General features: G+C 44.3%; 1 long non-coding RNA gene across 1 annotated transcript; it reads left to right on the top strand.

The window, feature by feature from the left end:
* The first annotated feature begins 6,279 nt into the window (after positions 1-6,279).
* Positions 6,280-24,755, top strand: LOC132681337 (uncharacterized). Its single transcript, XR_013554111.2, has 5 exons — positions 6,280-6,729; positions 10,245-10,396; positions 11,002-11,091; positions 22,499-23,903; positions 24,092-24,755. It is a non-coding gene; the product is annotated as an uncharacterized LOC132681337 (long non-coding RNA).
* Positions 24,756-25,119: the final 364 nt, after the last annotated feature.

Genomic DNA, 25,119 nt, shown 5'->3' with positions numbered 1-25,119 from the left:
AACAAGACATACCTCCTTCCACACTTCTTTCAGAGTCCTGACGTATGTATATGATACCTATTCTTTCATTAGGGTTGCTGTTTCCCTCAATAAGCCACTTAAAATGACCTGTAAGAAACCCCATGTGGTATGAAAATGAAGATATAATCTGGTTTTACCACAGGCTGCAGGGGCTGACTGGACACTTGACTGAGTTTTATTCTGTGCTACTGGCTGGCTGTGGCTCATGGCTAGTCAACTCAAAGTCTCCTCATGACACAGGTTTGGGATATTTCTGCTATTCCTCTCTTTCCTTTCCCTTGTCTCTCATTTCTACTGCCCCTTCCCCTGTCTCTTCGGTCTTACATGCCGAGTCCAAAGTCACTCTTGTCTAATACCTGTAAATCATATCAAATTACACACCACCCCCTCTGTAACTTCCTGTACGATTCCAACAGGTGCTACCAGAACACCAGGCGCCCCAGAGGTGGGGGTTGTCAGTGCCATGGGGTCCAGGGGAGAGAACCTTGGGCCAACACAACAGGGCTCTCATCACCCTAGAACCCATTTTCGGAGCCGGTCCCTTGTTGGAGCACAAACTATATAAAAGTTAGACTCTTAAGTTTGAGAGCCACTGCCTAGGTGTCCTCTTAAAGAATACCTTTCTTCACTCTAGATCCACGATTATAACCCAGCAATGAACAACAACAAAAATAATTATGACAGTGGTACTATTTAATTTGATTCTCACAATACCCTGAAGAGTGCAGTTTCCTCCATTTTCTGGGTGAGAAGATAGACTTAGAAAGGCCATGCAGTCTGCCCCAGGTCACATGGTCACTGTTGTCCGTGGTGTTAACCAGGCTGCCTGACATCTGACGTGCCCTTCACCATGTCACACACCCCCTTTGCTCTCCATCCACGGTCTCTCTCCCCTGCCTCCCCAGACCCACCAGGCCACCAGCCCTGCCTTCCTTCTTCTGCCACGCAGCCTTCTCAAACTCTGCCCTGAGCTGTCCTTCCCCCGGCCTTCCCACACATCCTCTCCCAGGACGCCCATCCCTACGCACATGTGCAGTCTCTCTCTAAGGTTGTGCGTGATCACGGGTTGTCTGAAACAAAGTCTGGCTCACCAGAGCCCGCCCTGGCTGCTTCATGGGTCTGTAAGTTAAAAACTCCCAGCAACGGAGAGGTGCTTCTTTCTCCAGCTGCTGAGCCCACCCTTGCCAGCGTTCACACCACGGTGTGCGGGTGTACACGTGGCCCGCCAGGCCTGGGCTCTGGAGGGCCGCCTGCTCCGGCTGCCCGGCTTGTCTCTGCCCGCCGAGACCGTCTGCATTTCACCACTGTCCAGGCCCATGCCCAGAAGGGCACGATGCCAGAACTGTACTTCCTTCCAACAGGTAAAGGATCCTGCTCAGGTCGCCCCGCATTCCTTTTGCACTTGCCAGGTCTGTGTGATTTATGCAGATGGCCTGATCTGAGTTTGTTGGAAGCAGATGTTCACATATGCAGAAAAACCCCTTGTGAGCAGTGACCTTCCTTGTCAAGCCAGGAAGGTCTGTTCTTTGACGAGAAAAAAATAAGACTGAGCAATTAAAAACGGTCAAGCCAAATTTCTGAAAAGCAATCATCTCGGGACCCAAGTCAGGTAGTCTCTTCTGAGGTCGCTGGGCCTCCTGACCTGCTAAAGGCCGCTAATGTCATCCCCCTGGACCACGCGGGGACAGCCTGCAGGTGAGGTGCAGTGATGATGAGTGGCACATTGGTTGAATCATTTGGACCCTCTACAGACACAGCAGCAGCCCTCACGTCCAGAGACTAGCCTTGTTCAGTGAGTAATTATGGCCTGGCACTTACTGTGTGCCTCTGTGCCAGAGACAGTCCTAAAGTGCTTTGTATGTATTAAGTTACTTACTTTTCATGAGACTACCCCCTCTGTAGAGAAGACATACAACTAGTTAAGTGATTCGCTCAAGGTCACACTGCAAGTGGCAAAGCAAAGCTCTGAAGCCAGGCTTCCAACTCCAGCATCCACGCAGAGAAGGATAAATCAGGATCCGTACGCTTCCTGTCTTCTCATCGCTGCAGACAGCAAACACCACAGGATAAAATATTATCGAAGCAAGGCGGGAAGAAATCAGGAATGATTGGAACCAGACACCGACACTCCCTCACAGGTGGTGGGCCTTTGCGTGTTACGTAAGGAAAATGGTGTTGCATACAAGGTATTTTTTTGTGGCTGTACTTGAGACAGAGTATGAAGTGTGCCCTCCTTCTTTCATGACCGGCCCCTTCAAATCTCTGAGATCAAAGACCCCACAGATGATTAGGTGAGGACAGCAGTGGATCAAACCAGGGAGCAGCCTGGAGAAGGTGCCCGAGTTTGTGGGTGGCCCGTGGGTCCCCTCCTGTTGCAGCCTCTCCTAGAAAGAGAAGTGAGCTTCCTGGAGGACAGAGGTCAAGTGTGTGGGAGGGACTCTTTGCCACCCCCCACCAAGAGCAGAGCCTGGGGAATTCTCTCCTGAGGCTCGGGTGATTCTGGAAGCAAGGGGGCTGTCTTCTGTTGGAGGTCGGGTGAGGCCAGGAGCAAACTTGAACCACTGATCAAATAAGTGACTCTCACCTTCCCCCAGCAGCCATTGCTGCCCAGTGATGGGCAGGGGCAGGATCTTCTGGTGATTTGAGGTGGACCAGAGGAGGGAGGTGGTAAGGTAGAGTTTGACCCAAGGGAGCACTTTCGGCTGGAAATGCAGCCATAGCAAAAGTACCTCAATTTGAATATTTACCCAAGAAGGGCTACATTTTCAAACAGTCACTAAAAAAAAATACCATTGTGTTTGAATTTCCCGGATTGGGACAGATTTCATTTTCCCATTGCTTAGTGGGAGCAGGGCTCCCTTTTTAAGGAAAGACCACACAGTTAAATAAAAGAAGTTTCATGTTGGCCGATGGAAGATTTGACAATGTCAGTGGGAGACAAGAGTAGGTGGGGTAGCTTACCTCTTGAAATTTCAGGTAGGTTTCTCTGGGGACCACTTGTTACAGAACATATTCACAAGGGGAGACCATCAGAAATAGTTTTTACACACACACACACACACACACACACACACACACACACACACACGCAGGGTTGCTAAAAAGAAAGATTAAGCTGTGTATGAGGATTAAAAAGGCTGAAGCTGGTGGCTTGTGTTTTAGAAAGGTTGGTCAGGGACAGCTGGTGATATTTAAGCAAATATCTGAGTGAAAGGAAGCACGGCTAAATACTGTTTGAAGTGGGTAATGAAATTGGGGTGAATTTTTTGTGTTATGGACTGAATGCTTGTGTTCTCCCCCAGTCTGGGTGTTGGAGCCCCGCCCCCCACAACATGGGGTATTTGGAGGTGGAGGCTTTGGGACATAATTAGGTTTAGATGAGGTTGAAGGCGGGAGCCCCTCAGGAGGGAAGTCGTGACTTTATAAGAAGAGACCCAGAGCTCTTTCTTGCTCTCTCTTGTGAGGACACAAGGAGGCAGCTGTCTACAGGCCAGGATGAGGTCTCTCACTGGAACTGAATCTGCCGGCATTTTGATCTGGGACTTCCCAGCCTCCAGACAGTGAGAAATAAATATGTGCTGTTCAAGCCACCCAGTCTGTAGTATTTTGTTACAGCAACCCAAGCTCACTAATATAGTTTGACTTTTGTCTTGTTGAGTTAATGTCTGCTCTTACTCATTTCAGAACTTGTTGGAGATAAGCTCGAGAAATTATCCCTACAGGTCTGGAAGGCCATCTCCCTAGCTCCAGGAAGATAGATCGTAGCCGGGACATGAGTCAGAGAGGTAGTCATACGGGGAAAGGTAAGAAGTATACAATGCCCTCCCTCTGTTACTTGGCATATAGGTAGGCCACTGACCAACTGCAGTGACCAAGTCACTATAGGCCAAAGCAAATTACGAAGATTATGGAGATTATGAAATTATTCATATCTATGCCAGGGCGACAGCTAGGAGCCAGGACTGTTGGGGAAAATTGGAATTCTGGCTATGCTAGTTTATAGTTCCTGGTTCCACGTTAGATGGTCCTAATCCAGCCCTGGCTCTTCTGTCACGAGTTCCCCAGGGGCAAAGTTACCATTGCTTCAGACTTGGGCAGCAGGCTGGCGGTAGGCAAGACCTGTATTTAGGTTTAGGGGAAAGCACAGTCTTTCTTAGGCCTCATTCCTAGATGTCAAGTGATAAAATGATAATTTGGAAAAAAAGGTATTTTGCCTTTGTTACTTGTAGATGTACTTCTCTGAGGGGATTTACAGTTCAGGGTGGAAGAGTTTTGGGGCAGCGTCCTCACATTCCCACAACCCATCCTTTTACTTCATCTTGATACCATTCAGAGCACTGGAGTATAGCTGTTAAGAATGACAGCTCAGAGGTGCCTGGGTGGCTCAGTCGTTAAGCGTCCGACTTTGGCTCAGGTCATGATCTCACAGTCCGTGGGTTCGAGCTCCGCATCGGGCTCTATGCTGACAGCTCAGAGTCTGGAGCCTGCTTGGGATTCTGTGTCTCCCTCTCTCTCTGCCTCTCCCCCACTTGCACTCTGTCTCTCTCTGTCTCAAAAATAAACATTAGAAAAAAATTTAAAAAAACAAAAAAGAATGACAGCTCGGCCACCAAACTGCTCAGGTTGGAAACATGGCTCTGTCACCTTCTAGTTGTATGACATTGGGCAAGTTACTGAACTTCCTGTGCCTTTGTTGCCTAAACATATTTTAGAACACTATCTTCCTCGTAAGGGTGCACAAAGGTTAAATGAGGCCATTCATGGACAGGACTTATGCAACGCCTGACATATATTGAACTCCAGGGGTACCTGGGTGGCTCAGTTGGTTAAGCATCTGACTCTTGATTTCAGCTCAGGTGATGTTTCACAGTTCGTTGAGTTCGAGCCCTGCATTGGACTCTGTACTGACAATGCAGATCCCGCTTGGGATTCTCCCTTTCTCCCCCTCTCTCTGCCCCTTCCCTACTTGTGCTCTCTCTCTCTCTCTCTCTCTCTCTGAAAATAAATAAGTTTTAAAAATGCTCCACAAATATTGGCTCTTACAATTATTATAATTAACATAACAATGTTAATAACATGTTTTAAGAGCTAAATCTCTAACAGATTATTGTCCTCCTTCAGGGTTAGGGAGTCTGAGTGCAAGCGTGGGTTGTTGTGGCCAGAGAAAATGGAAAAGATCTGAGCCAGGTCATGGAATATGGGCCAAGGTAGATGGCTGAACAGGAGGAGCTAAAGGAAGCCAGGCGGGGAAGAGTCCATCCGTGGAGTCAGGAGGTTGCTTGATGTGGTCTGGGCACAGCCGTGAGACCAGTTCCACTGGAGATGGTGGATTGAGCTGGAGGACAGTGGGCAAGAGGGCATCCTATGGTGAGGATTATGGGACAGAAACCACAGAGAGGGCCTCCTACAGCTAACTTTCCCTCCTGGCTGCCTGATGCCTCCCTGTATCCAAAAATAGTTGGATATTTACCAGCAGGTGTGAGCAAAGGGCTGCCTGGGGCTTTGGGAGTCCATGCCATCTCTCTCTTTGGTGAGGCACAGCCTTTGAATTAAGGCTCTTACATGCTGGACAGGTACAGAGAATCTGAGAGTCCCTCCCCGTCTGGGGGCCATCCCACCTCCCTGGCTGAGATAAGTTTCTTTGAGCCTCAGCTACTGTTTCTCCATTGGTTGAGACTCTCTTGGTTTTGAGGATTCAACGCAATTCAACCTGGCTTAAGAAAAATGGGAGTTCATTGATTAGTTTAACTTTGTTAAGAGATGTTGGCTTCAGGTATGGTCTGATCCAAGGGCTCAGACAGTGTTGTGAGGATCTGCTTTCTTGCCACTTCTTGACTGTTTTCTGTAGTGTTGGCTTCCAGGGCAGCCCCACGTATGTGTTATCTTACTTACGGTAATTCCAGTAGAAAAAAACCAAGATCCTTTTTCTTGCTGCCCAGCAGAGGTCTTGTCATATCTCATTGGTTCTTACTAGGTCACAGACCCAACCCCGAACCAGCCACTGGGGCCAATGAACGTAGTGTTCTGAGTCTTCAAGCCTCCATTTAGAACTGGGGCTAAAATCATGAGGATGTGGACTGAATGCAGGGGAGGAAACTGCCAGAAGAAGGGCAAAACCAACAAAAAACAAATAAAATAAAAGTAACTTCTTTGTACTGAGCCAACAAAGTGATTGGTAAACATGAGATTTGTGTCTGGAATACAGACCCAAGTGATGTTTAGTCTTAGTTATATGGGAACAGCTTTCTTCTTACTTGCTCTAGCATTCCTCAGACTTTGCCAAGCGGGCCCTGCTCACGCTACAGTTAATGTATTTTTAAGCCCGACCACTTATGGCCATCAATCTTAAAACACGGTATGCCAGCTTCATTTTTCTAATTGAAATTATGTGACATTTACTCTCCTTTCTTGTTCCTTTGACCTTGCATTCTCCAGTGTCTCCCTCCTATTGTGCTACTGGCTGAACAGAAAGCTGTTCTCCAATGACCCAGGCCTGTCATCTCGTCTTATCCCAACTTGACTGATGTTTGAGGATACAGCTTTAAGATATTTCCTCATTTGGCCTACCTGGAGCTGGAAGGCTGAACTGGTAGATAAACTTCCGTGATCTATGAATAAGCTCTGTGATGAAGGGGACCTGTGTCATTTAATTCGTAAATCTTGCAGAGGCGTTTGGGCATTTCTAAGGAGGACTAAAGCTGCCACGATGTAAGTGCTGTGAATTAATTCTGTTATAAATGTTACAAAATGGTATACAAACAGATAAGTAAAGGGCTAGCCAATGGAGAGCTGTCACAGCCAGGCCAGCGTGCCTGGACTTGGGTCCTTTTCCACTGGGGAGCCCTTGACTTTCTTTTTTCAGATTTTATTTTTAAGTAATCTGTATATCCAACATGCGGCTCAGACTTATAGTCCTGGGATCAAGAGTTGCATGCTCAACCAATTGAGCCAGCCAGGCACCCCGACTATTTCTGAATAGGAGGGAGACACCCCCTCCTCATGACCACCGTGCATTGAACACATTCTAAGTGTCCAGCCCATACATATCTCCTTTACATATGTGATTCTATTTTATGGCTGCAATAATTCTGCAAGAGGAGAATCCCCTTCTCAAATGGCACTTCCTCACCTGAAAGCACACCTTATTCCTGGCAGGAATCCCTAAAAACATAAAGGACATACAGAAAACCAACCATCCAACCTAACTCAGTGCACCGTGGGACATGGGCGGCTGGCGTGGTGTCCTTTCATTAATGGAAGCAGCCTTGAGGGAGGAGTTCATCGCTCCCTGTTTGGCAGGGCAGCTGAGGAAGGCATCATGCAAGGGTTAAAATAACAGGAAATGATGCAAAACCCTCTCAAATCCCTTCCTTCCCCCTTACTTGCCTCTTGCTTGTCTAGAGTGGAGATATCTGAACCCCTGCATTTGCATTCCTTCCTCTTGGCTGACAGTCCCTCTCTCTGTCGCTGATTTCTGTTTATTTCGTATCCCTTTTACCCAGTCTTCACATGCTCACTCCCTTCCTCTGCAATGGCCCTTTCCGTCATGGAACGGCTGCTTTGACTTGTTCCGCTGTCCCCCAGCCCATTCACTTTGTGCACATCTGCATCACTTTATCTGTTTGTCTTTCAGTGCACATTTAGTGGCCTTTGCGTGACATCCTCCCTTGTTTTTTGTTCTTTCTTTTTTTTTTTTTTTTATATCCTCTTGTCTGTTTTGACTGATTTGCTCCCCAGTGAAATCGCACTTTCCGTGCTGCTTATCTAGCATTGTCCAACTTTCATTTGCGTCAAGGACAGCCACTGTGTACCTGAGCTGCATACTTGGATTTTGGTCTTTTATTTCTCCTTTGTGACTTCCTGTGTTCAAACTCCAGCTCCATTAAACACTGACACTGTGGCTCTGGCAGAGTTGCTTTACCTCTCTACCCCCGTGCGTCCTCCTCTGTTAGACAAGGATGTTATCCGTACTTCTTTGTAAGATTCCTGTGAAGATTGAAATGAGCTATTTAATATATGGAAGATGTTTAGAACATTGACTAGCGCCCAAGAGTCATCTGATAAGTGTCAGTTCATGCTTGTGTTGGTGGCCGTCACATTGTTCTCACATTTTGATTCCCTGGAGTTCCTCAAGAACAGCAAGTGCAGAGGTGGCTCCATGGTGGAGGGACAGAGGGCAAGTTGGATGGTGGCCAGGTGGAGGCATAGTGTGTGTGTGCCATGTCAGCTTATTGTTCCCTGATGTACTTTTTGCAGACTGGGGAGGAAAGTTATCTGTCCTTCAAAGACGGTAAGACACCACTCTTGCTCACAGAATAAGCAATAAAATAAAAAATAAAGGAGCTTGGTTAGATACAGCCTTGGTAGAAAATTCTTTTAGGGGCGCCTGGGTGGCGCAGTCGGTTAAGCGTCCGACTTCAGCCAGGTCACGATCTCGCGGTCCGTGAGTTTGAGCCCCGCGTCAGGCTCTGGGCTGATGGCTCGGAGCCTGGAGCCTGTTTCCGATTCTGTGTCTCCCTCTCTCTCTGCCCCTCCCCCGTTCATGCTCTGTCTCTCTGTCCCAAAAATAAATAAAAAACGTTGAAAAAATTTAAAAAAAAAAAAAAAGAAAAAAAAAAGAAAATTCTTTTAAAACATAATGAAGCTAAAGCAAGCAATGCCCGGTAGGATTGGCACTCCATCTGCTTTGTTCTCTTCTGACGCTCTGTCAAGACTCCTAAATGCAGTCTGGATTTTCAAAACATCTGTAATCAGCCAAGCACAGTTTTGAAGCTGTTTAGCAGTGACATTATAATCTGTATTTCTTGCTACTCAGCTGTGCCTGGCTACCGTGCATTAACCTCCAGAGAGGACACCAGCCACTGCACTCCGTTCAGACGGTGTCCAACTTCGGGGGGACTTGACAATGCGTATGGGCACTTTGTGTGTGTGTGTGTGTGTGTGTGTGTGTGTGTGTGTGTGTGCGCGCGCACGCGCGCGCGCACGCGCGCACACACGTGCGCACTTTATTTTTGTTTCTGGTTATAAAGGTAATAATGATTATTATTGAACCATTGGAAAATAAAAGGAAAAGGGTGTAGAAGCAGCAACAAACACGTATAATCCATTCAACTGGAAGTAACCGTTCTCAGTGTAAAAGATTTTATTGTGTATGTGTACACATTATGTGTATGTGTAAAAGATTTTATTTTTACACACACACACACACACACACACACACACACACCTATTGCTCTATATCTGTATGTCCTTTTTTTTTTTCTTTTTTTAAATGAAAACCAAACTGGGATTGGGGCACCTGGGTGGCTCACTCGGTTAAGCTTCCAACTCTTGGTTTCAGCTCAGGTCATGATCTCATGCTTTCATGAGTTCAAGCCTTGCATCGGGCTCTGTGCTGGCAGAGCGGAGCCTGCCTGGGATTCTCTCTCTCTCCCTCTCTCCCTGCCTCTCCCCCACTTGTACTGTCTCTGTCTCTCTCTAAATAAATAAATAAACAAACTTAAAAAAACTAGGATTATGTTGTATATACATTTGGGATACTGGGATTTTTTGACAGCATCATATCCTATTTTTTCTATCCTTATGTATTTCTTACAAATACAGTATTTGACAGTTGCCCTAATATTTGTCGGATGAATGTTGTCAGTTCAGGCCCTCCAAGAAGCAGATGCCAAGGTAGGACTCACTGTATGGGAGCGTATCAAGAGCAGTCCCTGTGAAGGACAAAGGGAGAAGGAGCAGGAAAGGCTGGGTGTGAACGGAGAGTGGAAGGAAGGTTTGCGTAGGAAGAGCAGCATAGTTCTGAGAAGGTCTTGCCCGGGCTGGTGGGGAGTCGTACCTGGGCAAAGGTTGCCCATTGGGCCATTCTTGTATTGGGCCAGCATGGCCTGGATCTAGCACACCCACCATGTTCACTCAGTGGCTGAGGGCAATGGGCAGGAAGCATGGCGTCCACATGAACGCTGATGTGGATCCAAAGGGATGGCAGCTGGAGGCTTCTGGTCAACTATGCTACCCCCACAGGAGATTGTGTTGAAGAAGATCTGAATGGAACAGTTCACTGTCACCGCAGAGGTAGCAAAAATTCTTGAATTAACCCTTTATTGTTAGCTATTTTGACCGTTCTCATTTGTTGCCGTTATACATTATGAAACAATAAACGTTATTCGACATAAATCTTTGTGTTCTTCATGATAACTTCCTTGCAATTAATTAATATGCAGGCTTCTGGATGCACATGGTACATTGCAAATACAAGTTTTTCACCTCAGTAAAAAATGCAGAGACCAACAAAGTCAAAAGCTACAAACTTAATCCTAGAGGCAACAATGAATGAGACTTTCATGGACATTTTAGAAGATGGAAAAATATTAAGGTAAATGTTAACAGATCAATCAAAGGGAAGAACATCGAAACCTAAGTTGCCTGCAAAGGAGGAGGCCGGTAAACTTGGAAGCCCTGCAAACTTTAGGGATTGGAGGTGTCCCGTGTCTTAGAGGAGTGTGGGGGCTGATAGCAGGAGTGCTTGGAAGCCTGTATAAGAAGTGGGACCTCTGGATGACCGCCACCATCCCAGGTGACCACTATCATCCAGGAGATGGGAGCTTTAATCTCACAGCGGCTGGCGACGTTGGCCTGGGCGGAGGACACGAGCATGATATATAAACACAGAGATTACATGAAGGTCTACATATGGCCCCTGGCCCCTTCCTCCATTCCACTTCTTGGCTTCAGTTTTTCCATCTTACTGGGGTTAGGGTAATAATAGTACTTTACCATCCAGTGTTGTTTTAAGGATAAAATACATAAAACATGTTGAACAGTATCTGGCACCTAGTAAGCGCTGTGTACCTATCTGCTATCGTTGTTGCCTCCACTGAGCTTTCTCTTTTTGTCCCATTTATCCGTTTTTCTATTCTCAGGTTTTATCATACTTTTTTAAGTCTCATAAACCTCTATAATTTGTCTCTTCTTCTTTAGGATGTTTCACTTGAAGTTAACTTAAACATGTGGATTAATTTGGAGAGCACTGACCTCTTTACAAGATACGGCCCTCCACTTTCAGAACGTGTATGTCTGCTCATTTATTTAAATATTCTGTGTCCTTCAGACATGTTTTTAGTTTTATTATAATTTCTTCATACTTCTCCCTAATTTTGTTCCTAGGCCCTTTGTAGTTGTTGCGAATGCAAGTGGAAATTTGGATGCCAAAATATTTTTAAACTAGTAAATACTGATATTTAAGAAGGCTTTACATAATTGTTTTGTAGTGGGATAACTTAATATTATTAAATATTTTTAGTATTTCTAATAGCTTTTTGGTAGATCCTCTTGGTGTTTTATTTAACAGTGTATTCATTCATCAAATATATTTCAAGTTGGTACTAGGAAGTGGAAACACAGCGGTTAATGTGACTGACAACGGTTGCTTCCTTTATGAGCTTACAGTCTGATAGGGAAATATACAATGACAGGTAATGATGAGAACAGAACTTGTCACCTAAGGCTTCTGGGAATGCCGTGGCAGTGACTACAGTCTTACAGAAATGGAATCAGTAGTAAAAGTTCTACAGTCCTCCTAAACCACCTGTGTTATAGGTGAATTCTGCCAAATATTTGTGGAACATAATTCTAAGCTTGAACCAATTCTTTAAGAGCACAAAAAAGTAAATCTTCCTTAATTCACCTTATAAAATTAGTATAATCTTGGGATCCAAACTAAAGAAGTCAGATATGAATGAAAATCCAAAAGTTTATGATGTATGTATACCTATATGTGTAGCTAGAGCTTTCATGACCTGATTTCATTTAACGTAAAAATGCAAAGATGGTTGAATACTAGAACAGCTATTAATGTTGTTCATTCATCATAATAGGGCACGCGGGTGGCTCAGTTTGTTGAGTGCCCAACTTAGGCTCAGATCATGATCTCACGGTTCGTGAGTTCAAGCCCCGTGTCGGGCTCTGTGCTGAAAGCTCGGAGCCTGGAGCCTGCTTCGGATTCTATGTCTCCCTCTCTCTCTGCCCCTCCCCGACTCACTCTCTGTCTCTCTCTCTCAAAAGTAAATAAATGTTAAAAAAAAATTTTAAAAATGTCATTCGTCATATTAACAAAAATGAAGACAAGGTGAGAGAGGAAATCTAGTACAGTAGAGTCATATCTTAACTTCTACAAATTCAAGTATATGCTTTTCATGCCAACAAAAGCAAATGGTCAAGCAAGACATGCTAGATTTTCTGGAGCTGTGTTCACAGGGGAAAACACATGCAGACAGGAGTAGTAGAAAATGTGTCTGTCTACTCTTGACCATCTAGGTTGGGCCTGGTGATCTGGCAGGATCAGGCTCGAGAGAGGAAAAAAAGCTGTGGGCTTTTAAGTTCCATGATCAGGGAATCACTAGCTCTTCACTGATGTGGTAGGGAGAGGGGCCAGGGGCCTAACCTCTTGGAATGTTTGTGGCCAGCTAACAGCAGGATTAGGCACCTCAGCCCCATCCTGGCAAGATGGTGAACTGAAGTCCAAACCTTGTGCTTGACCAGGATATACTGCCTCAAGCAGTGGGACTGAGCCAGTTTTCTCGAGGCTCTGAAGAACAGCAGCTCTTTTTCTGGGAGGTCAGCCTTCAGAAGCAGTCGTGAAAAAAATAAACCCTTAACTGTCAATTCTTTAAGTATAGAAGGAAAATAAAATAACAAAAATTGAGAAAGATGTGACTCAGGTAGTCCATATTATATGCCATATATTCTTATATACAATATACCCTTTGTTTTACATACTCATTCTGTACAGGGTTGACTATGTCAAATCTTACATTTTTATTTGTAGGTGATTCAGTGAGATTTGCAAGGATTGGGACATATGCAGGTTTTTCTTTTCTTTTCTTTTCTTTTCTTTTCTTTTCTTTTCTCTTTTCTCATTTCTTCTTTTCTCCTCTTTTCTTTTTTTAAAAAATATATTTTAATGTTTATTCATTTTTGAAAGAGAGAGAGAGTGGGGCAGGAGCAGAGAAAGAGGGAGACATAGAATCCAAAGCAGGCTCCAGGTTCCAAGCTGTCAGCACAGAGCCCAACGCAGGGCTCAGACCCCATGAGCCGTGAGATCATTACCTGAGCCGAAGTTGGACGTCTAAGCGACTGAGCCACGCAGGCACCCCTGAAGATTTTTCTTTTAAGGGCTGATTTTAGAACCTAATTACCCATATGAGTTAAGCCACTAAAAATTTTTTTTCTCTAAAGGAGTTCCTATACAGACAATACATAAAAGCACTTAAAAAATTACTTGGAACAAACAAGCATACAAAATTATGGCTGGATATCAAAGGCTCTCAAATCAGAGGCATGCATTCCAGGTCAGACACGATGGTGCTGGATCACAGCAATGTACGGGCACAAGAGGATGGAGATGTGCCATGTAGAGTAAGAGTGCCAAGTGGTTTCCTAATGAGGAGGAATTAAAACTAATATGAAATGTTATTCTTTGTGGTTAAATGTGTGTAGTAAAGTAAATAGGCAGTGTACTTAATACAGGGAGAAAGTCCAGTCATTCTCAACATTTTAATTTCCTTATAAAGGGGTGAGTTGAAGAACCATTTGATGCATTGTTATAGGAATTGGACAGACTTTAAATGATTTTATCAGAGTCAGAATTCTAGGTTCAATTTAGCAATGTTTTATCAAATACCTTCAAATGTTCTAAACTTGAACATGAGTTAGCGACTATCCTAACTAATATCAGATAGATGCACAAGCATTTCTATTTATAGATGTTTGTATAGTTAGGATAGGCTAATAATCTAGTGTCAGATAAGCCACAAAATGTAGAATGGCTCCTTCCTGCTCATGAAACAGTTTGGAGTGGGATTCCAAGCTGGCAGAAGGCTCCCCTCCATGAAGTAATTTGGGGATCCAACATCCTTTCATCTTGTGGCTCCTTTGTTCCCTAGGACCTTGTCATCTTTTACAACTAGTGGGAAGAAGGAGAAAGGGAAAGCATGAAGACACCATTACTGAAAAGCCTTGGCCTACAGATGCCATATCACCTCCACTCGTGTTCCATTTGCTATAACTCTGTCACATGACCACAACTAATTGTCACGGAGCTACGAAGTGTAGTCAAGTTGTGTGCCCAGGAAGAGGAGGAGGATGTGGATTTTAGGGACTAGCTAGCAGTCTCTGCTACAGTGCTTATCATTATTTCATTGGTAAAAGTGAAAAAACATAAGTAGTCTAAATGAACAGTACTTGGAGATTGGATAAATAAATTATGGGATATCAGTATAACCTACATGGCATCTGAGGCTTCCCGATCCATTGGGATGGAAGTGAATTTGGCTTGAGCTTTCTGACAGGCAGTGGAGATGTCAATATCCTCTCTGGGATTCATGAATTTCCATGGTTCAATTCTTATGGGCGTTCTCAGTGGTGAGTTCTGGCTCTATTAAAACTCAGGCTGTGTGGCAGCCCAGACACCCTTTTCTTGGAGTGTCCTCAAACCATGCTGGTAAGGCAGCTGGATATATAACAGCCTCCACTCAAGGTTGGGGATGGGTATTCCTGTTATGTTAGCAGCACTGTAGACTCCTGAAAATTTCTTTAACTCACTCCAGACCCCCACCTTATTGTTCTACCTCTTTCCCCTTCTGTGACTCAAGCCCTCTGCTTGTAGATGCAAAGACTCACAAAGGATCTGTCTCCTCTGGGTTCAAGCTCTTTCGTAATGCAGAAGGGATTGGGAGGGTTTGATATGACCTTCTAGTTGTCCAACCAGTCTCTGCAAAAGGCATAATTTTCTCCAAAAATTATGTAATCTCCCCTACTTACAAGGCAGAAGCATCCCCTGTCAGTTGTGTTTTTTTGTATATTTATTTTTTATCATGCTACTCCTTTATGATTTCAGATAGCCATTATATATGACACTGTGTTATTAAGTGAATAAAAGCAGGCTATTGAATAATCTGTCAATTTTGTATTAAAAATTTACAAAGATACATTGAAAAAAAGATGAGCAGATATTCACAATAAGGTTAACTGTGGTTGGTTCTATTGTGGCTACCTATTTTCTTCTCTCTCTATTTTACCATATCATTTAAAATATCTATAAAGAACATGTATTACCACTATAATCAGGGAAGGAAAGGTTATATTTCAAAAAGATCTGTTGCCTAAATGGGCAAAACCCAGCAAATAGGTACTTTACCAAATTCTCCCTTCATAGAATCTATTATTTCACAGATCATATTGTTTGTACATACAAGTATTTGCAGAATCCCTCCCTGTGGGTTCAGAGGAAGGAAGGATCCCTAAGAACTAGGAATGGTAGGGGAAAATTTGGGGCCCTGGCAAAACCAGGCCTGGCCCTTGGATGCTGAGGAGGACCGCATTGTTTAAGCGTGTGTTCTGAGATGGCCCACCCTGGATGGTATTTGATCTTGTCCACCTGCCCTTTCGTCTCATTCCAAATCCCCTGGGGTATGTTCTCAATGCTGGACTCACAGAAGACAGTTGTAAATCTGCTTAATCCACAAGGATCCATCAGGGCTTATGTAACACGTGGGCTGATGATAATGGCTGGAGGATTCTGAGCCATTCTTAGGCAGGATACTTTGAAAATTCTACGTCTGAGACTTTTTTCCCTCCTATAAAATTCTCAGCTCTTGGTTGAAGAGTTGGTGAAGGGAGTGTCAGATGAATAGTCTAGACCATCGCAATCAACTTGGAGCTACACAGTCTGATATTGGGTCCTGACTCTGCCATTTGTCAGCTGAGTGGCCTTGAGAAATTATTAACCTCTCACTGCCTCAGCTTCGTAATCTGTAAAATGAGTATATAACACAGTAAAACTGTGGATTGTGAGTAACTTGTTCTGTCAGTGTTCCATACGACGAGCAAACATTTCTAATAAATTTTAACTTGATAAACAAGCGATGTCTTGCAATATGAGTAGTACGTGGTGCTGAATGTCACATGATCACAACTGCGCCAGTGGTTCTTGAAATTTGCTTTGATATACAAGTGCTTTGGATTACATGCATGTTTCTGGAATGAGTTATGCTCGCAAACCAAGGTTTTACTGTATTTTCTACATCCTAGGGTGAAGATTAAATGAGTCAAAAGCAAATGACTATAGGTGGTGATAACTGCTACCCTAGTGAGGTATAGATCTCCAAAGGCAGATCCTCTGCCTAATTCTCCTTTGGGGAGCATGTGGCCCTTGCTAAATCGAGCATAGAGCTGCACCTATACACTGCATCAAGTTCCCCAAGATGGGATAAGAGTTCCCAGTTTCATGGGATGTCACAGCCCAGTGGTCCTCAGAGCTGTGGTTCAGCCCCTTCATGTTGTGTGTTGAGAATCTGGGCCCCGGGGGAACCTTAATCATCCCTCAGCTCCACCCACCTGGTCAACTGGCAGGGCCACAGCCCGATGGCCCCCTCCAGACACATTTTTACATTAAGTTGAAATTACTTTCCCCCCTCCATGAATATCTAATGCAGGAAGCATGCATGGGATTGAGTTAGAGGAAAGAATTCATGAACGAGCATCTTTCTGAATAAATAGTTTCTATTCACGAGCATGCTTTCAAATTACAACTGATCTAATTGTTACCCTTAGTGAAAGTACTTGATGGCAAATATGAAGTGCAGCTCTGAGAATACGAACTATGTTGTTGGTGAATCTTGTCTTGGGCTAGTCCGTCTTTCTTCTGCCTTTAGTCTTCTCACTCCTCCTCTCCTTCTCTTGGTGTGGAATGCCGCCAAGTAGCACCCCTGTTTTCACTGGTATTAAGTTAAAAATAATCTATTACCCTAACACATCTGCTTTTGTCTTTGAGTATTATCTTTCTGTTCCTGTTCAGATGCACATAGATTTTTGCATAGTCCTATCCCTACTACTCCTAACACTTTGAGGTCTGCTTTTCTCAGCTAATATTATGTACAAATATTTTGTATATCTACAATTTTTCTTATGGATGTATAATACATTGTAATCAAACTCATCACAAAGCTCTGAAATAATTTTTCTGTTACTGACATTTGGGTTGCTTCCATTTTAGGATATTGAACATGGTTCGACAATATGTATGTATTTTTTCTTCTTTGATTTCTTGCCGAAGAATGTAGCCTCAGGATTGGAATTACATGATCAAATGAATGGTTTTTTCTAGTGGCAGTGCCCCCAGCGGTGTTCAGATCTACCGTCTTCCCTGTACCCTTGTCAACATTGAGCATCTGATGGCTTTTACTCACAAACAAGAGCGCTTGTCCCAGGACAGTGTTCACTTGAGTGATGACAAATCATCTCTGAGTGTAATGTGGAATGAACTTGATCGTTTCCCGGTTGCAGAATTTCCCTGTTTTATTTCACACTCCATTGGTAAAACCTAGAAGCACCATGACCTGTAGTTTCATAGAATGCCTCCCAGAGTGGGTATCCAGTAACTTACTCATTTAATTTTGTGACCTGTAGCAGTAGTGCTATTCGTCCTATACAGAGGCCATAGTACCTACGGTAGGAAAAAGGAAAGTAAACGGGGTGGTTAAGTGAGAAAATGTGGAGATGTTATCAGATTTCCCAGGAGGGCAGCACGTCCCCAGAGGCAGGGTCAGAATCCTGCCCAGTAGTGCACTTGGCATTATAGAGTCTGGCCATGTGTACTCCTGGGCTCTAAACGTGGATCTCCTTCCCTTTCCTCCTCCCAGCATCTCTCCTGTGTCACCTTCCCTTCCATCCCCTGTCCTCCAGGCTGGCCTGTGCTACCTGCACTGACCTACTTGGTGAGGTGTAGGGCACCATCCTCAGCTTTGCCAGGAACCCAAAGAGTACACAAGTGTGAGCCCTGCCTTCCCAGAGTTTGAAGTCTGAGAGAGAAACCATTTAATTTTGGTTTTTTTTTGAGAGACAGAGTGAGATAGAGCACAGCTCCAGAGAGAGGAGGAGCAGAGAGAGAGGGAGACACAGAATATGACGCAGTTTCCAGGTTCTGAGTGGTCAGCACAGAGCCCAATGTGGGGCTTGAACTCATGGACCGCGAGATCATGACCTGAGCCGAAGTTGGACGCTTAACCGACTGAGCCACCCAGGCGCCCCGCGAGAAACCATTTTTAAGAGGCAAGACATCATGAATGCCCAAAGAAAGCTTCCGATGAGGTCCTTTGGTCCCTTGGTCCTTTGTTTGAGGCAAGGTGTTTGAGGCAACTTTACAGAATTCATACGAGACTGGATTCTCAGGAGTGGAAAGGATTTGGACAGGGGAATCTGATAATGTCCCCCGGCTTCTCAGGGTCCTCCATTTCCTCCAGATCCTTAGGGCTCCAGTCACTAATCCACATACTCAGAGAGCTGGACATGCCAAGGGGGATGCCAAAGGGTAAAACATACCTGGCCTATTTCCCTTCCAATTTGAAAGATGGTTTTGATACTTCCTTTTCTAGGAGCATGAGACAAATTTTTTAAAAAGTGAACGTGCTTGAGCTGGGTGAAGCAGGACAAGGGCCACCAGTGTGGAGCCCAGATATGTGAAGGAAGACAGCTGATTGGGGGCCGCCTGGAGGTTGAGGCTGGCAGGGCTCTGGACTGATCTATGCCTGCGCCTTACTGGTCTTCGATTGTGTTTTATTCACCACTGCCTGTGCTTGACCAGTTAGGATTTTCAGTCATGATCCCTGGGAGAAGGGACACTAGCATTTCTTATAATTTAAGAAGAATTGAGGTGCAATTTGTGATGTTGGGCTCTAGAGCCAATCATGGAGCCTCATGTCAGAGAAGAGTCTAGGCTGTGGTTTCTCAGCATATGAAAATTGGATCATTTGCCTCCTCACTTGCTTGTTATTATCTTCTCTGTTTAATCCTCCTCTAAGCCAAGCCAAGCCTCCTCAACTAGTTCCCTTTTTTTTCATTGCACAGCTCTGTCAACCTATGTACATTATAAAAAAAAATTTTAGTGTTCATTTATTTTTGAGAGAGAGAGAGAGAGAGAGAGAGCATGAGTGGGGGAGAGGCAGAGAGAGAGAGGGAGACACAGAGTCCGAAGCAGGCTCCAGGCTCTGAGATGCCAGCAGAGAGCCTGATGTGGGGCTCAAACCCATGAACCGTGAGCTCATGACCTGAGCCAAAGTCGGATGCTTGAGCCACCCAAGCACCTCACCTGTGTACGTTATGGTTGACCTTTTCCCCATTTTCATCAGATTTGTCAGGCTGGGAGGGTATTACAGATTTAGAGGGATGTCACCCCAAATGATGTCGTGTCAGAGGAAGAAGCTCAAACCCCTGAGGACTTACACATGTTTCTAAATGTGTGTTTAGTTTCAGTGTTCAGAATACTTGTAACTATTGTACTGTTATGATACAGTATGAACAAACACATTTATTTGCTGCTCTTTACAATGCTAATTATCGTGATATTGAAGCTGACACTCCATCTCTCTCCACCTACAAGAAGACAAAAGGCATCCCAGGGAGTAGAGCCCACTTAGACTCAAATGAAGTGTCTGCCTCCCTGAGACTCTCCACAGAACGTGGCATCTGGAACTTTGGTTTCCAGGGTTTGATCAAGGTGTTTCCCACTCATAGTCAGAGAGCTCTGGATGTGAGAATAGCATGCCCTTCAGGGGATGGTTGGAGTGGAGTCAGGTTCCTAGTCAGAGCGTCTGTGGTACAACTAGAGTATTTCCTACTCTCAGTCTCTTCATGTGAAAGGGGGCTCCTCCCTGCTCTTCCGTTTGGGGGAATGGTGGGTGGTCTACAGATTGGGTCAGTGTCCAGTGGTCCTGAGTAATGAGTTTTATTCCAAGTAAAATAAAAATAGGCACACTGAATACCTTACACCTACCATGGGACTTGACCTCCTTTCCTCCCACCAAGGCTCCAGAGTTGGGGGTGACATTGAGCATACATACAATGGTCTTTGAGTTTTTTTTCCTGACGCTTGGAAAATGTGGATCTTGTCAAAGAACTCTCTCTTAAAAACAATGAGTTCCTTTTTGGGACATAACACTATAGTAATTCCGTGTTCCTGGGACACTCTTTTAAGAACTCCATGATATAATCATTGAATTCTGATTCTGGAGCATGGATGCACTCCACTGATGATTTTGGCCTCCCAAGAGTTCTTGTGCATTTTCAAGCAAGCATTACCATTTGAATAAATCGGGATGGACCTGCATATGTTAAAGATAAATCCTGAAGTCTCAGTGGTGTGACTCAGCACAGTGCTGTTACTCACTCAGGTGAAGTTTAGTCTAGACTGGATGGCCCTCCTTAATCTTACAGCTCTACCATCTGGTCTATGTGTATTTCAAGGTCACTGCTAAAAGGCAAAAGAGGAATTGAGGAGGCATACTGGCTTCTAGTGTTTCAGCCCAGAAGTGATATAGTCCATAGCCGGAACTAATCCCATGGCCCCACTATAACTGCAGGGAGGTGTGGAAATGTAGTATGCACATGGGACATTTAATGAGCACCGACCAGCTTTCTCTGCCACATCATTCTTATCCTAGAGTGTTTGTAACTTGCAAGGCAAAAGCTGTTCATCTTGCTCTGAAAGCTTCTCAAGTTTTGAGAATAGCAGGAGGTCTCTTTAATGGTGTCCCCGTCATGGTTTTCCTAGAACAGCAAGTGATCTTCATTCCGACTGCAGATCATGTTGACTGACATGCTTGGCACCCACTGGCACAGTCTTGGCTAGTGGGGTCCTCTGGAGGTATTCTTGTTCACTTCTGTTCCCACCCCTCGGGTGTACATTTACTGAGTGTGAAAGACTGTTGAGAAAACATGTTCACGATAAACTCTCTTCCTGGATCTGTGCCTCTTTGCAACATGACTCTGCAGTTTCTTCCATCCAGAGGTGACATCCATTCCCCTGCCCTTGAAGTTTGGCTGGCCTTGGGACTTGCTTTGGACCACAGGATGCAAACGATGTGACACGTGCCCTCAAGAGGGTTTGTACACTGGGGATCTTAGAACAAGCCCAGGTAGTTTGCTGGATGATGGCCCAGTGACACCTTTCACCTCAGGCAACACTGTACTGTTCCCAGAAACAGAGCTGCTTGGCTGACTTATAGCTGAGCCTGGAAGGCACTGAGCAGAACCCAGCCTGAAAGGCTGGTGGCAAGACATGTGAGTTGGAGGATGGTTTGCACTCAAGCAGTGGCAGATACACCAAAGGTCAGCATGGGCCACAACATGTGTCTGCCGGCTGTGTTGTTATGTGATTAAGAATTTAGTCAAGGGGCACCTGGGTGGCTCAGTCAGCTAAACGTCAGACTCTTGATTTTGGCTCAGGTCATGATCTCACAGTTGGTGAGTTTGAGCTTCACATTGGGCTCTGTGCTGACAACATGGAGCCTGCTTGGGATTCTCTCTCTCTCTCTCTCTCTCTCTCTCTCTCTCTCTCTCTCTCTTTCTCTCTCTCTCTCTCTCTCTCTCTGACCCTCCCCTGCTTGCCCTCTCTCTCTCAGAAACAAATAAACTTAAAAAAAGAATTTAGTCCAATATTACTTTAAAAGGCTGAAATATAAGCATGAAAATGAAGCAAACTGTTTCTGTGAAAACTAAATTGAAAACTAAACTTGGTAAAAATAAGTACTTTAAAAAAGGCCAAGTAAGATGTGGTGAGACATTTGTAAAAAATGGAGGGAGAGCCATTAAAATATGATGGTTTCTACCCTCAGAGTGTTTCCTGTATATATATATTTTTTTGCGTTTTTAGTCCAACTTAACAAATTGAAATGGACACCACAGATGATTGAACTGTGGAGGCAACACTAAGGCTGGTGAACAAAGATGCTTCATAATAATTCCATGGTTCACAGAAGATCAAGTTTTATGTGCTTGTTTGCTTTTTTACCTAGTAATCCATGGCGAGCATTCTAGATCATTTCCTAGCATTCTACGGAAGTCTGTGCAGGCATTCAGGAGTCCAGTTTTTTCATCATTTTGACCTGTGTGCCCTTAAGGTCTGTTGTTATCTAAGTGGTTGCAAACCTGTTACAGGTTCTGGAATTGGAAGAGGCAAGAGAGCATGGAGAAAAGCCTCGATGTCTCTGCAGACACTCTATTGACACAAACTCAGTCACGTGGTCATGCCTAACTGCAAGAGAGACCAGGAAATGTATGGTTTGGGGCCAGAAACACAGTGAACTCCAATCCCTTTCTTATGGAGTGAGAGAAAATAAATTTGGGTAAAGAGCCAGCAATCTCCACCAGAGTGATATGTCTTTTTTATTTTACTTTATTTTATTTTATTTTATTTTATTTTATTTTATTTTATTTTATTTTTGCAGAAAGGACAATGGGAAGCTTTAATTGATAGACCTATATCCAGTGGGAAGGACTTAGTGAGGTGTTGTGCATGTCTGTATTTTAAGTTAAAATAACATGTTTATGGTAAGATGTATCTGTTTTCATGATTTATAGCCTTCATTCCTTAAAATTAATGGACCAGTTAGACATGAGGACTTTGCATTCTTTCTTTTTCTAGGTTCTTCAATATCCCTCATTTTCCTTTTATATTCACTTTTGGGACTCAAGAATATGGCAGACTACTTGAGTGCCCGCAAATCATTTTGACGTTACATATGTATTTCTGAGGTACTGTCCCAATTTAAAAGAAAATGTAGAGTTAGCTCAGTGCTTCAGATGTGGCCAACTGATTGAGGTAAGTCAGGAAAACAGTAATATCTACATTTACCTACTCCCTATCCGGTGCCAAAAGAAGAAAAGGCTAAGATTAAAGATGATGAGAAGGTGCTTCCCAGTTCCAGTTTTGCTTCCACACAATGCCTGCTACACAAGTCCAGATGACTCCATTTTACTTGGAGACTCAGCACAAAGGAGCTAGAATTCTGGCAAGCTGGTGAGCCACTGGAAGTCCCTGTCAGAGTGGCTCTCAGTAAATGGTCCTAGTTGGTCCTTCTGCATCGGGAAGAGCCATTCTGATGAACTGAGGAAGTGGATGCTGGCCCTGGAGGTGAGTGCTTGCCATTTAAAACTCCTGCAGTCTGACACAGCTGTCCCTGCTCGTCCCCAAGCCCAGCAGACCCGGGCCCCAGATGCACCCTCGTTTGGGTGTCCACAGCAGACCCTTCTTCTCTTTGACTTGGATGCTTCTTAAAGGGTTCTTAGCCTCATCATCTCACCTCCCTGCTCTTCTCTATCAGCTCACAGTGGCCCGCCTGACTCTGGAAAAGGGCTTTGAACTAGAAGAACCTTGTCGAACTTGAGAGGAAGTCGCATTTTTCTTCGTTTGCCTACCAGAGTTTTCTGAAAACTTGGCTTAAAAGTGCTAACGTTGAAGAGTCCAGATAGATGCGTAGCAACAGGATATTACAGACACTTTCAATTCGACAATGTGTGAGAGAGCTGGGCTTTGGCGTGTCAGCTTCCTGATAGTGTCCCGTATCTGCTCAGAACCAGTCACACGGTGCTGATCTGTGAGATACTGTTTATTAAATGCAGGATTTTTGCTTTCTCACTTGTTAGATAAGGAGAAACAACAGGGCATGCTTGCAGGAAGCCAGAAATTCCAAGTTGCTATGTTATGTCCCCTTCCCAGGGTGGGTTTGGATCATGGAGGGACCGGTAGCTCCTCTTCCTGAATATCTACTGTGTGCCAGATGGTGAACTAAAGGTTCTGCTCATATCATTTCCTTCATTCTCTGCAGCAATCCTGTACTCGTCATCCTTAGTCTACAGACCAGGGATGTACATTTCCAGAGCTGTTGAATGACTTTCCTGAAATCATCCAGCTTTCAAGCTACGGAACTGATATTCAAGTCCAGTTTTCCTGTCTTAGTCACAGCACAGCGTGAACGACCCACACAGTAGTGTTTATTCTAGAAAACCAAAAAAGGTGCACTACAGGATTCGGCATTCCCAGAAAAGAGGTTGGTCTGTATGGCTCATTTTGTGGAGGATGCTTGGTAGTGCATGGAAAAAAAAAAAAAAGGCAAATTATACTCGCTGATAATCTGAAAGAAGATAGTTACTTTCCATTACTACCCATTTCCTAAGAATAAGTAATATTTTGTAGTTCAAGATCTGAGCATGGTCTTGTTTTCTCTGATTTTTGCAGTGTGCTCCTTGGCATCCATCTCTGCTCTGGGAAGATATTTTTCCAAAGAAGTTTCTGCCGTGGCATTTGCTTCCTCCATGTAGATGGTACCAGGCACCCATTTTGTCAGCTCATTCACTATCTTCAAACCCACTCGGAATGTGTCATTTCTGAATTTCCGTGTAACCTTGGGGTTTAGGAATGTCACTTGTTTTTTCCTGTTCTTTCTGGAAGCCTCTGTTCCAAATCAGAGAGGAAAATGCCATTCAGGTGTTCACAAGATTCATGAAAAGCGCCATCTAGCTTTGGAAAAGGATTGCAAATGAAGGTTAAAGGTTCCCTTAGGACCCAGACCCCATAGCCACAAGTGAGTGATGACTGGGAGTTACAGACGTGAAAGTGAGGAGGACAAGGACTGAGGTGGGCAGAAGAAAGAAAGACATGTGCCCCCCAAATGAAGAGTGGGAGCGCCTCTGCTGTATTCTTGTAGTATTCTGCATTTCCCCTTCTGAGGCATTAAAGTTGCTGGTTCTCTTGTCTTCCCCTGTGGATTGTGACCCCTTGTGAGGTAAATGGTACCTGCCATTTACAAAGTACTCAACAAATAATGAATGAATGAATGAATGAGAGTTCTGATCTCCAATTCAGGCTAAATAAGTAAATAAATAAATATCTCAAAACTAAACTTTATCTTCCCTTCGAGAGTGGAACAAATCTGGGAGTAAGGTCATTGGAGTTGATATTTAAATGCCTAGAACTGTACCTTCGTGTTATGTTCTAATAAGGTTTTAATTCCTGGCTCTCCCTGTGATTCTAACTTAATTGGCCTGGGGTGGGCCTACAGGAACCAGTATTATTTTTAAAAGTCCTCAGGTGCTTCTCTTGAGCAGTCAGGGTAGAAAACCACCATTCCACGTACTTGGAGGAGTAGTACCCTACAGCTGCTGGAGCACGTGGATGGCTCATGTCCAGCAGAATCTGGGCCTTGTGGGGGAAAAGATAATGGCTCCCCAAACCATTTACCCAGAAACAAAAGACGAGGACATTCT

This window comes from Panthera onca, chromosome A1 (genome assembly GCF_046562875.1).
Source record: "Panthera onca isolate mPanOnc1 chromosome A1, mPanOnc1 haplotype 2, whole genome shotgun sequence".
Taxonomy (NCBI): Eukaryota; Metazoa; Chordata; class Mammalia; order Carnivora; family Felidae; genus Panthera; species Panthera onca.
The sequence above is the reverse complement of the archived record's forward strand: the minus strand, read 5'-3'. Positions and strand labels throughout refer to the sequence as shown.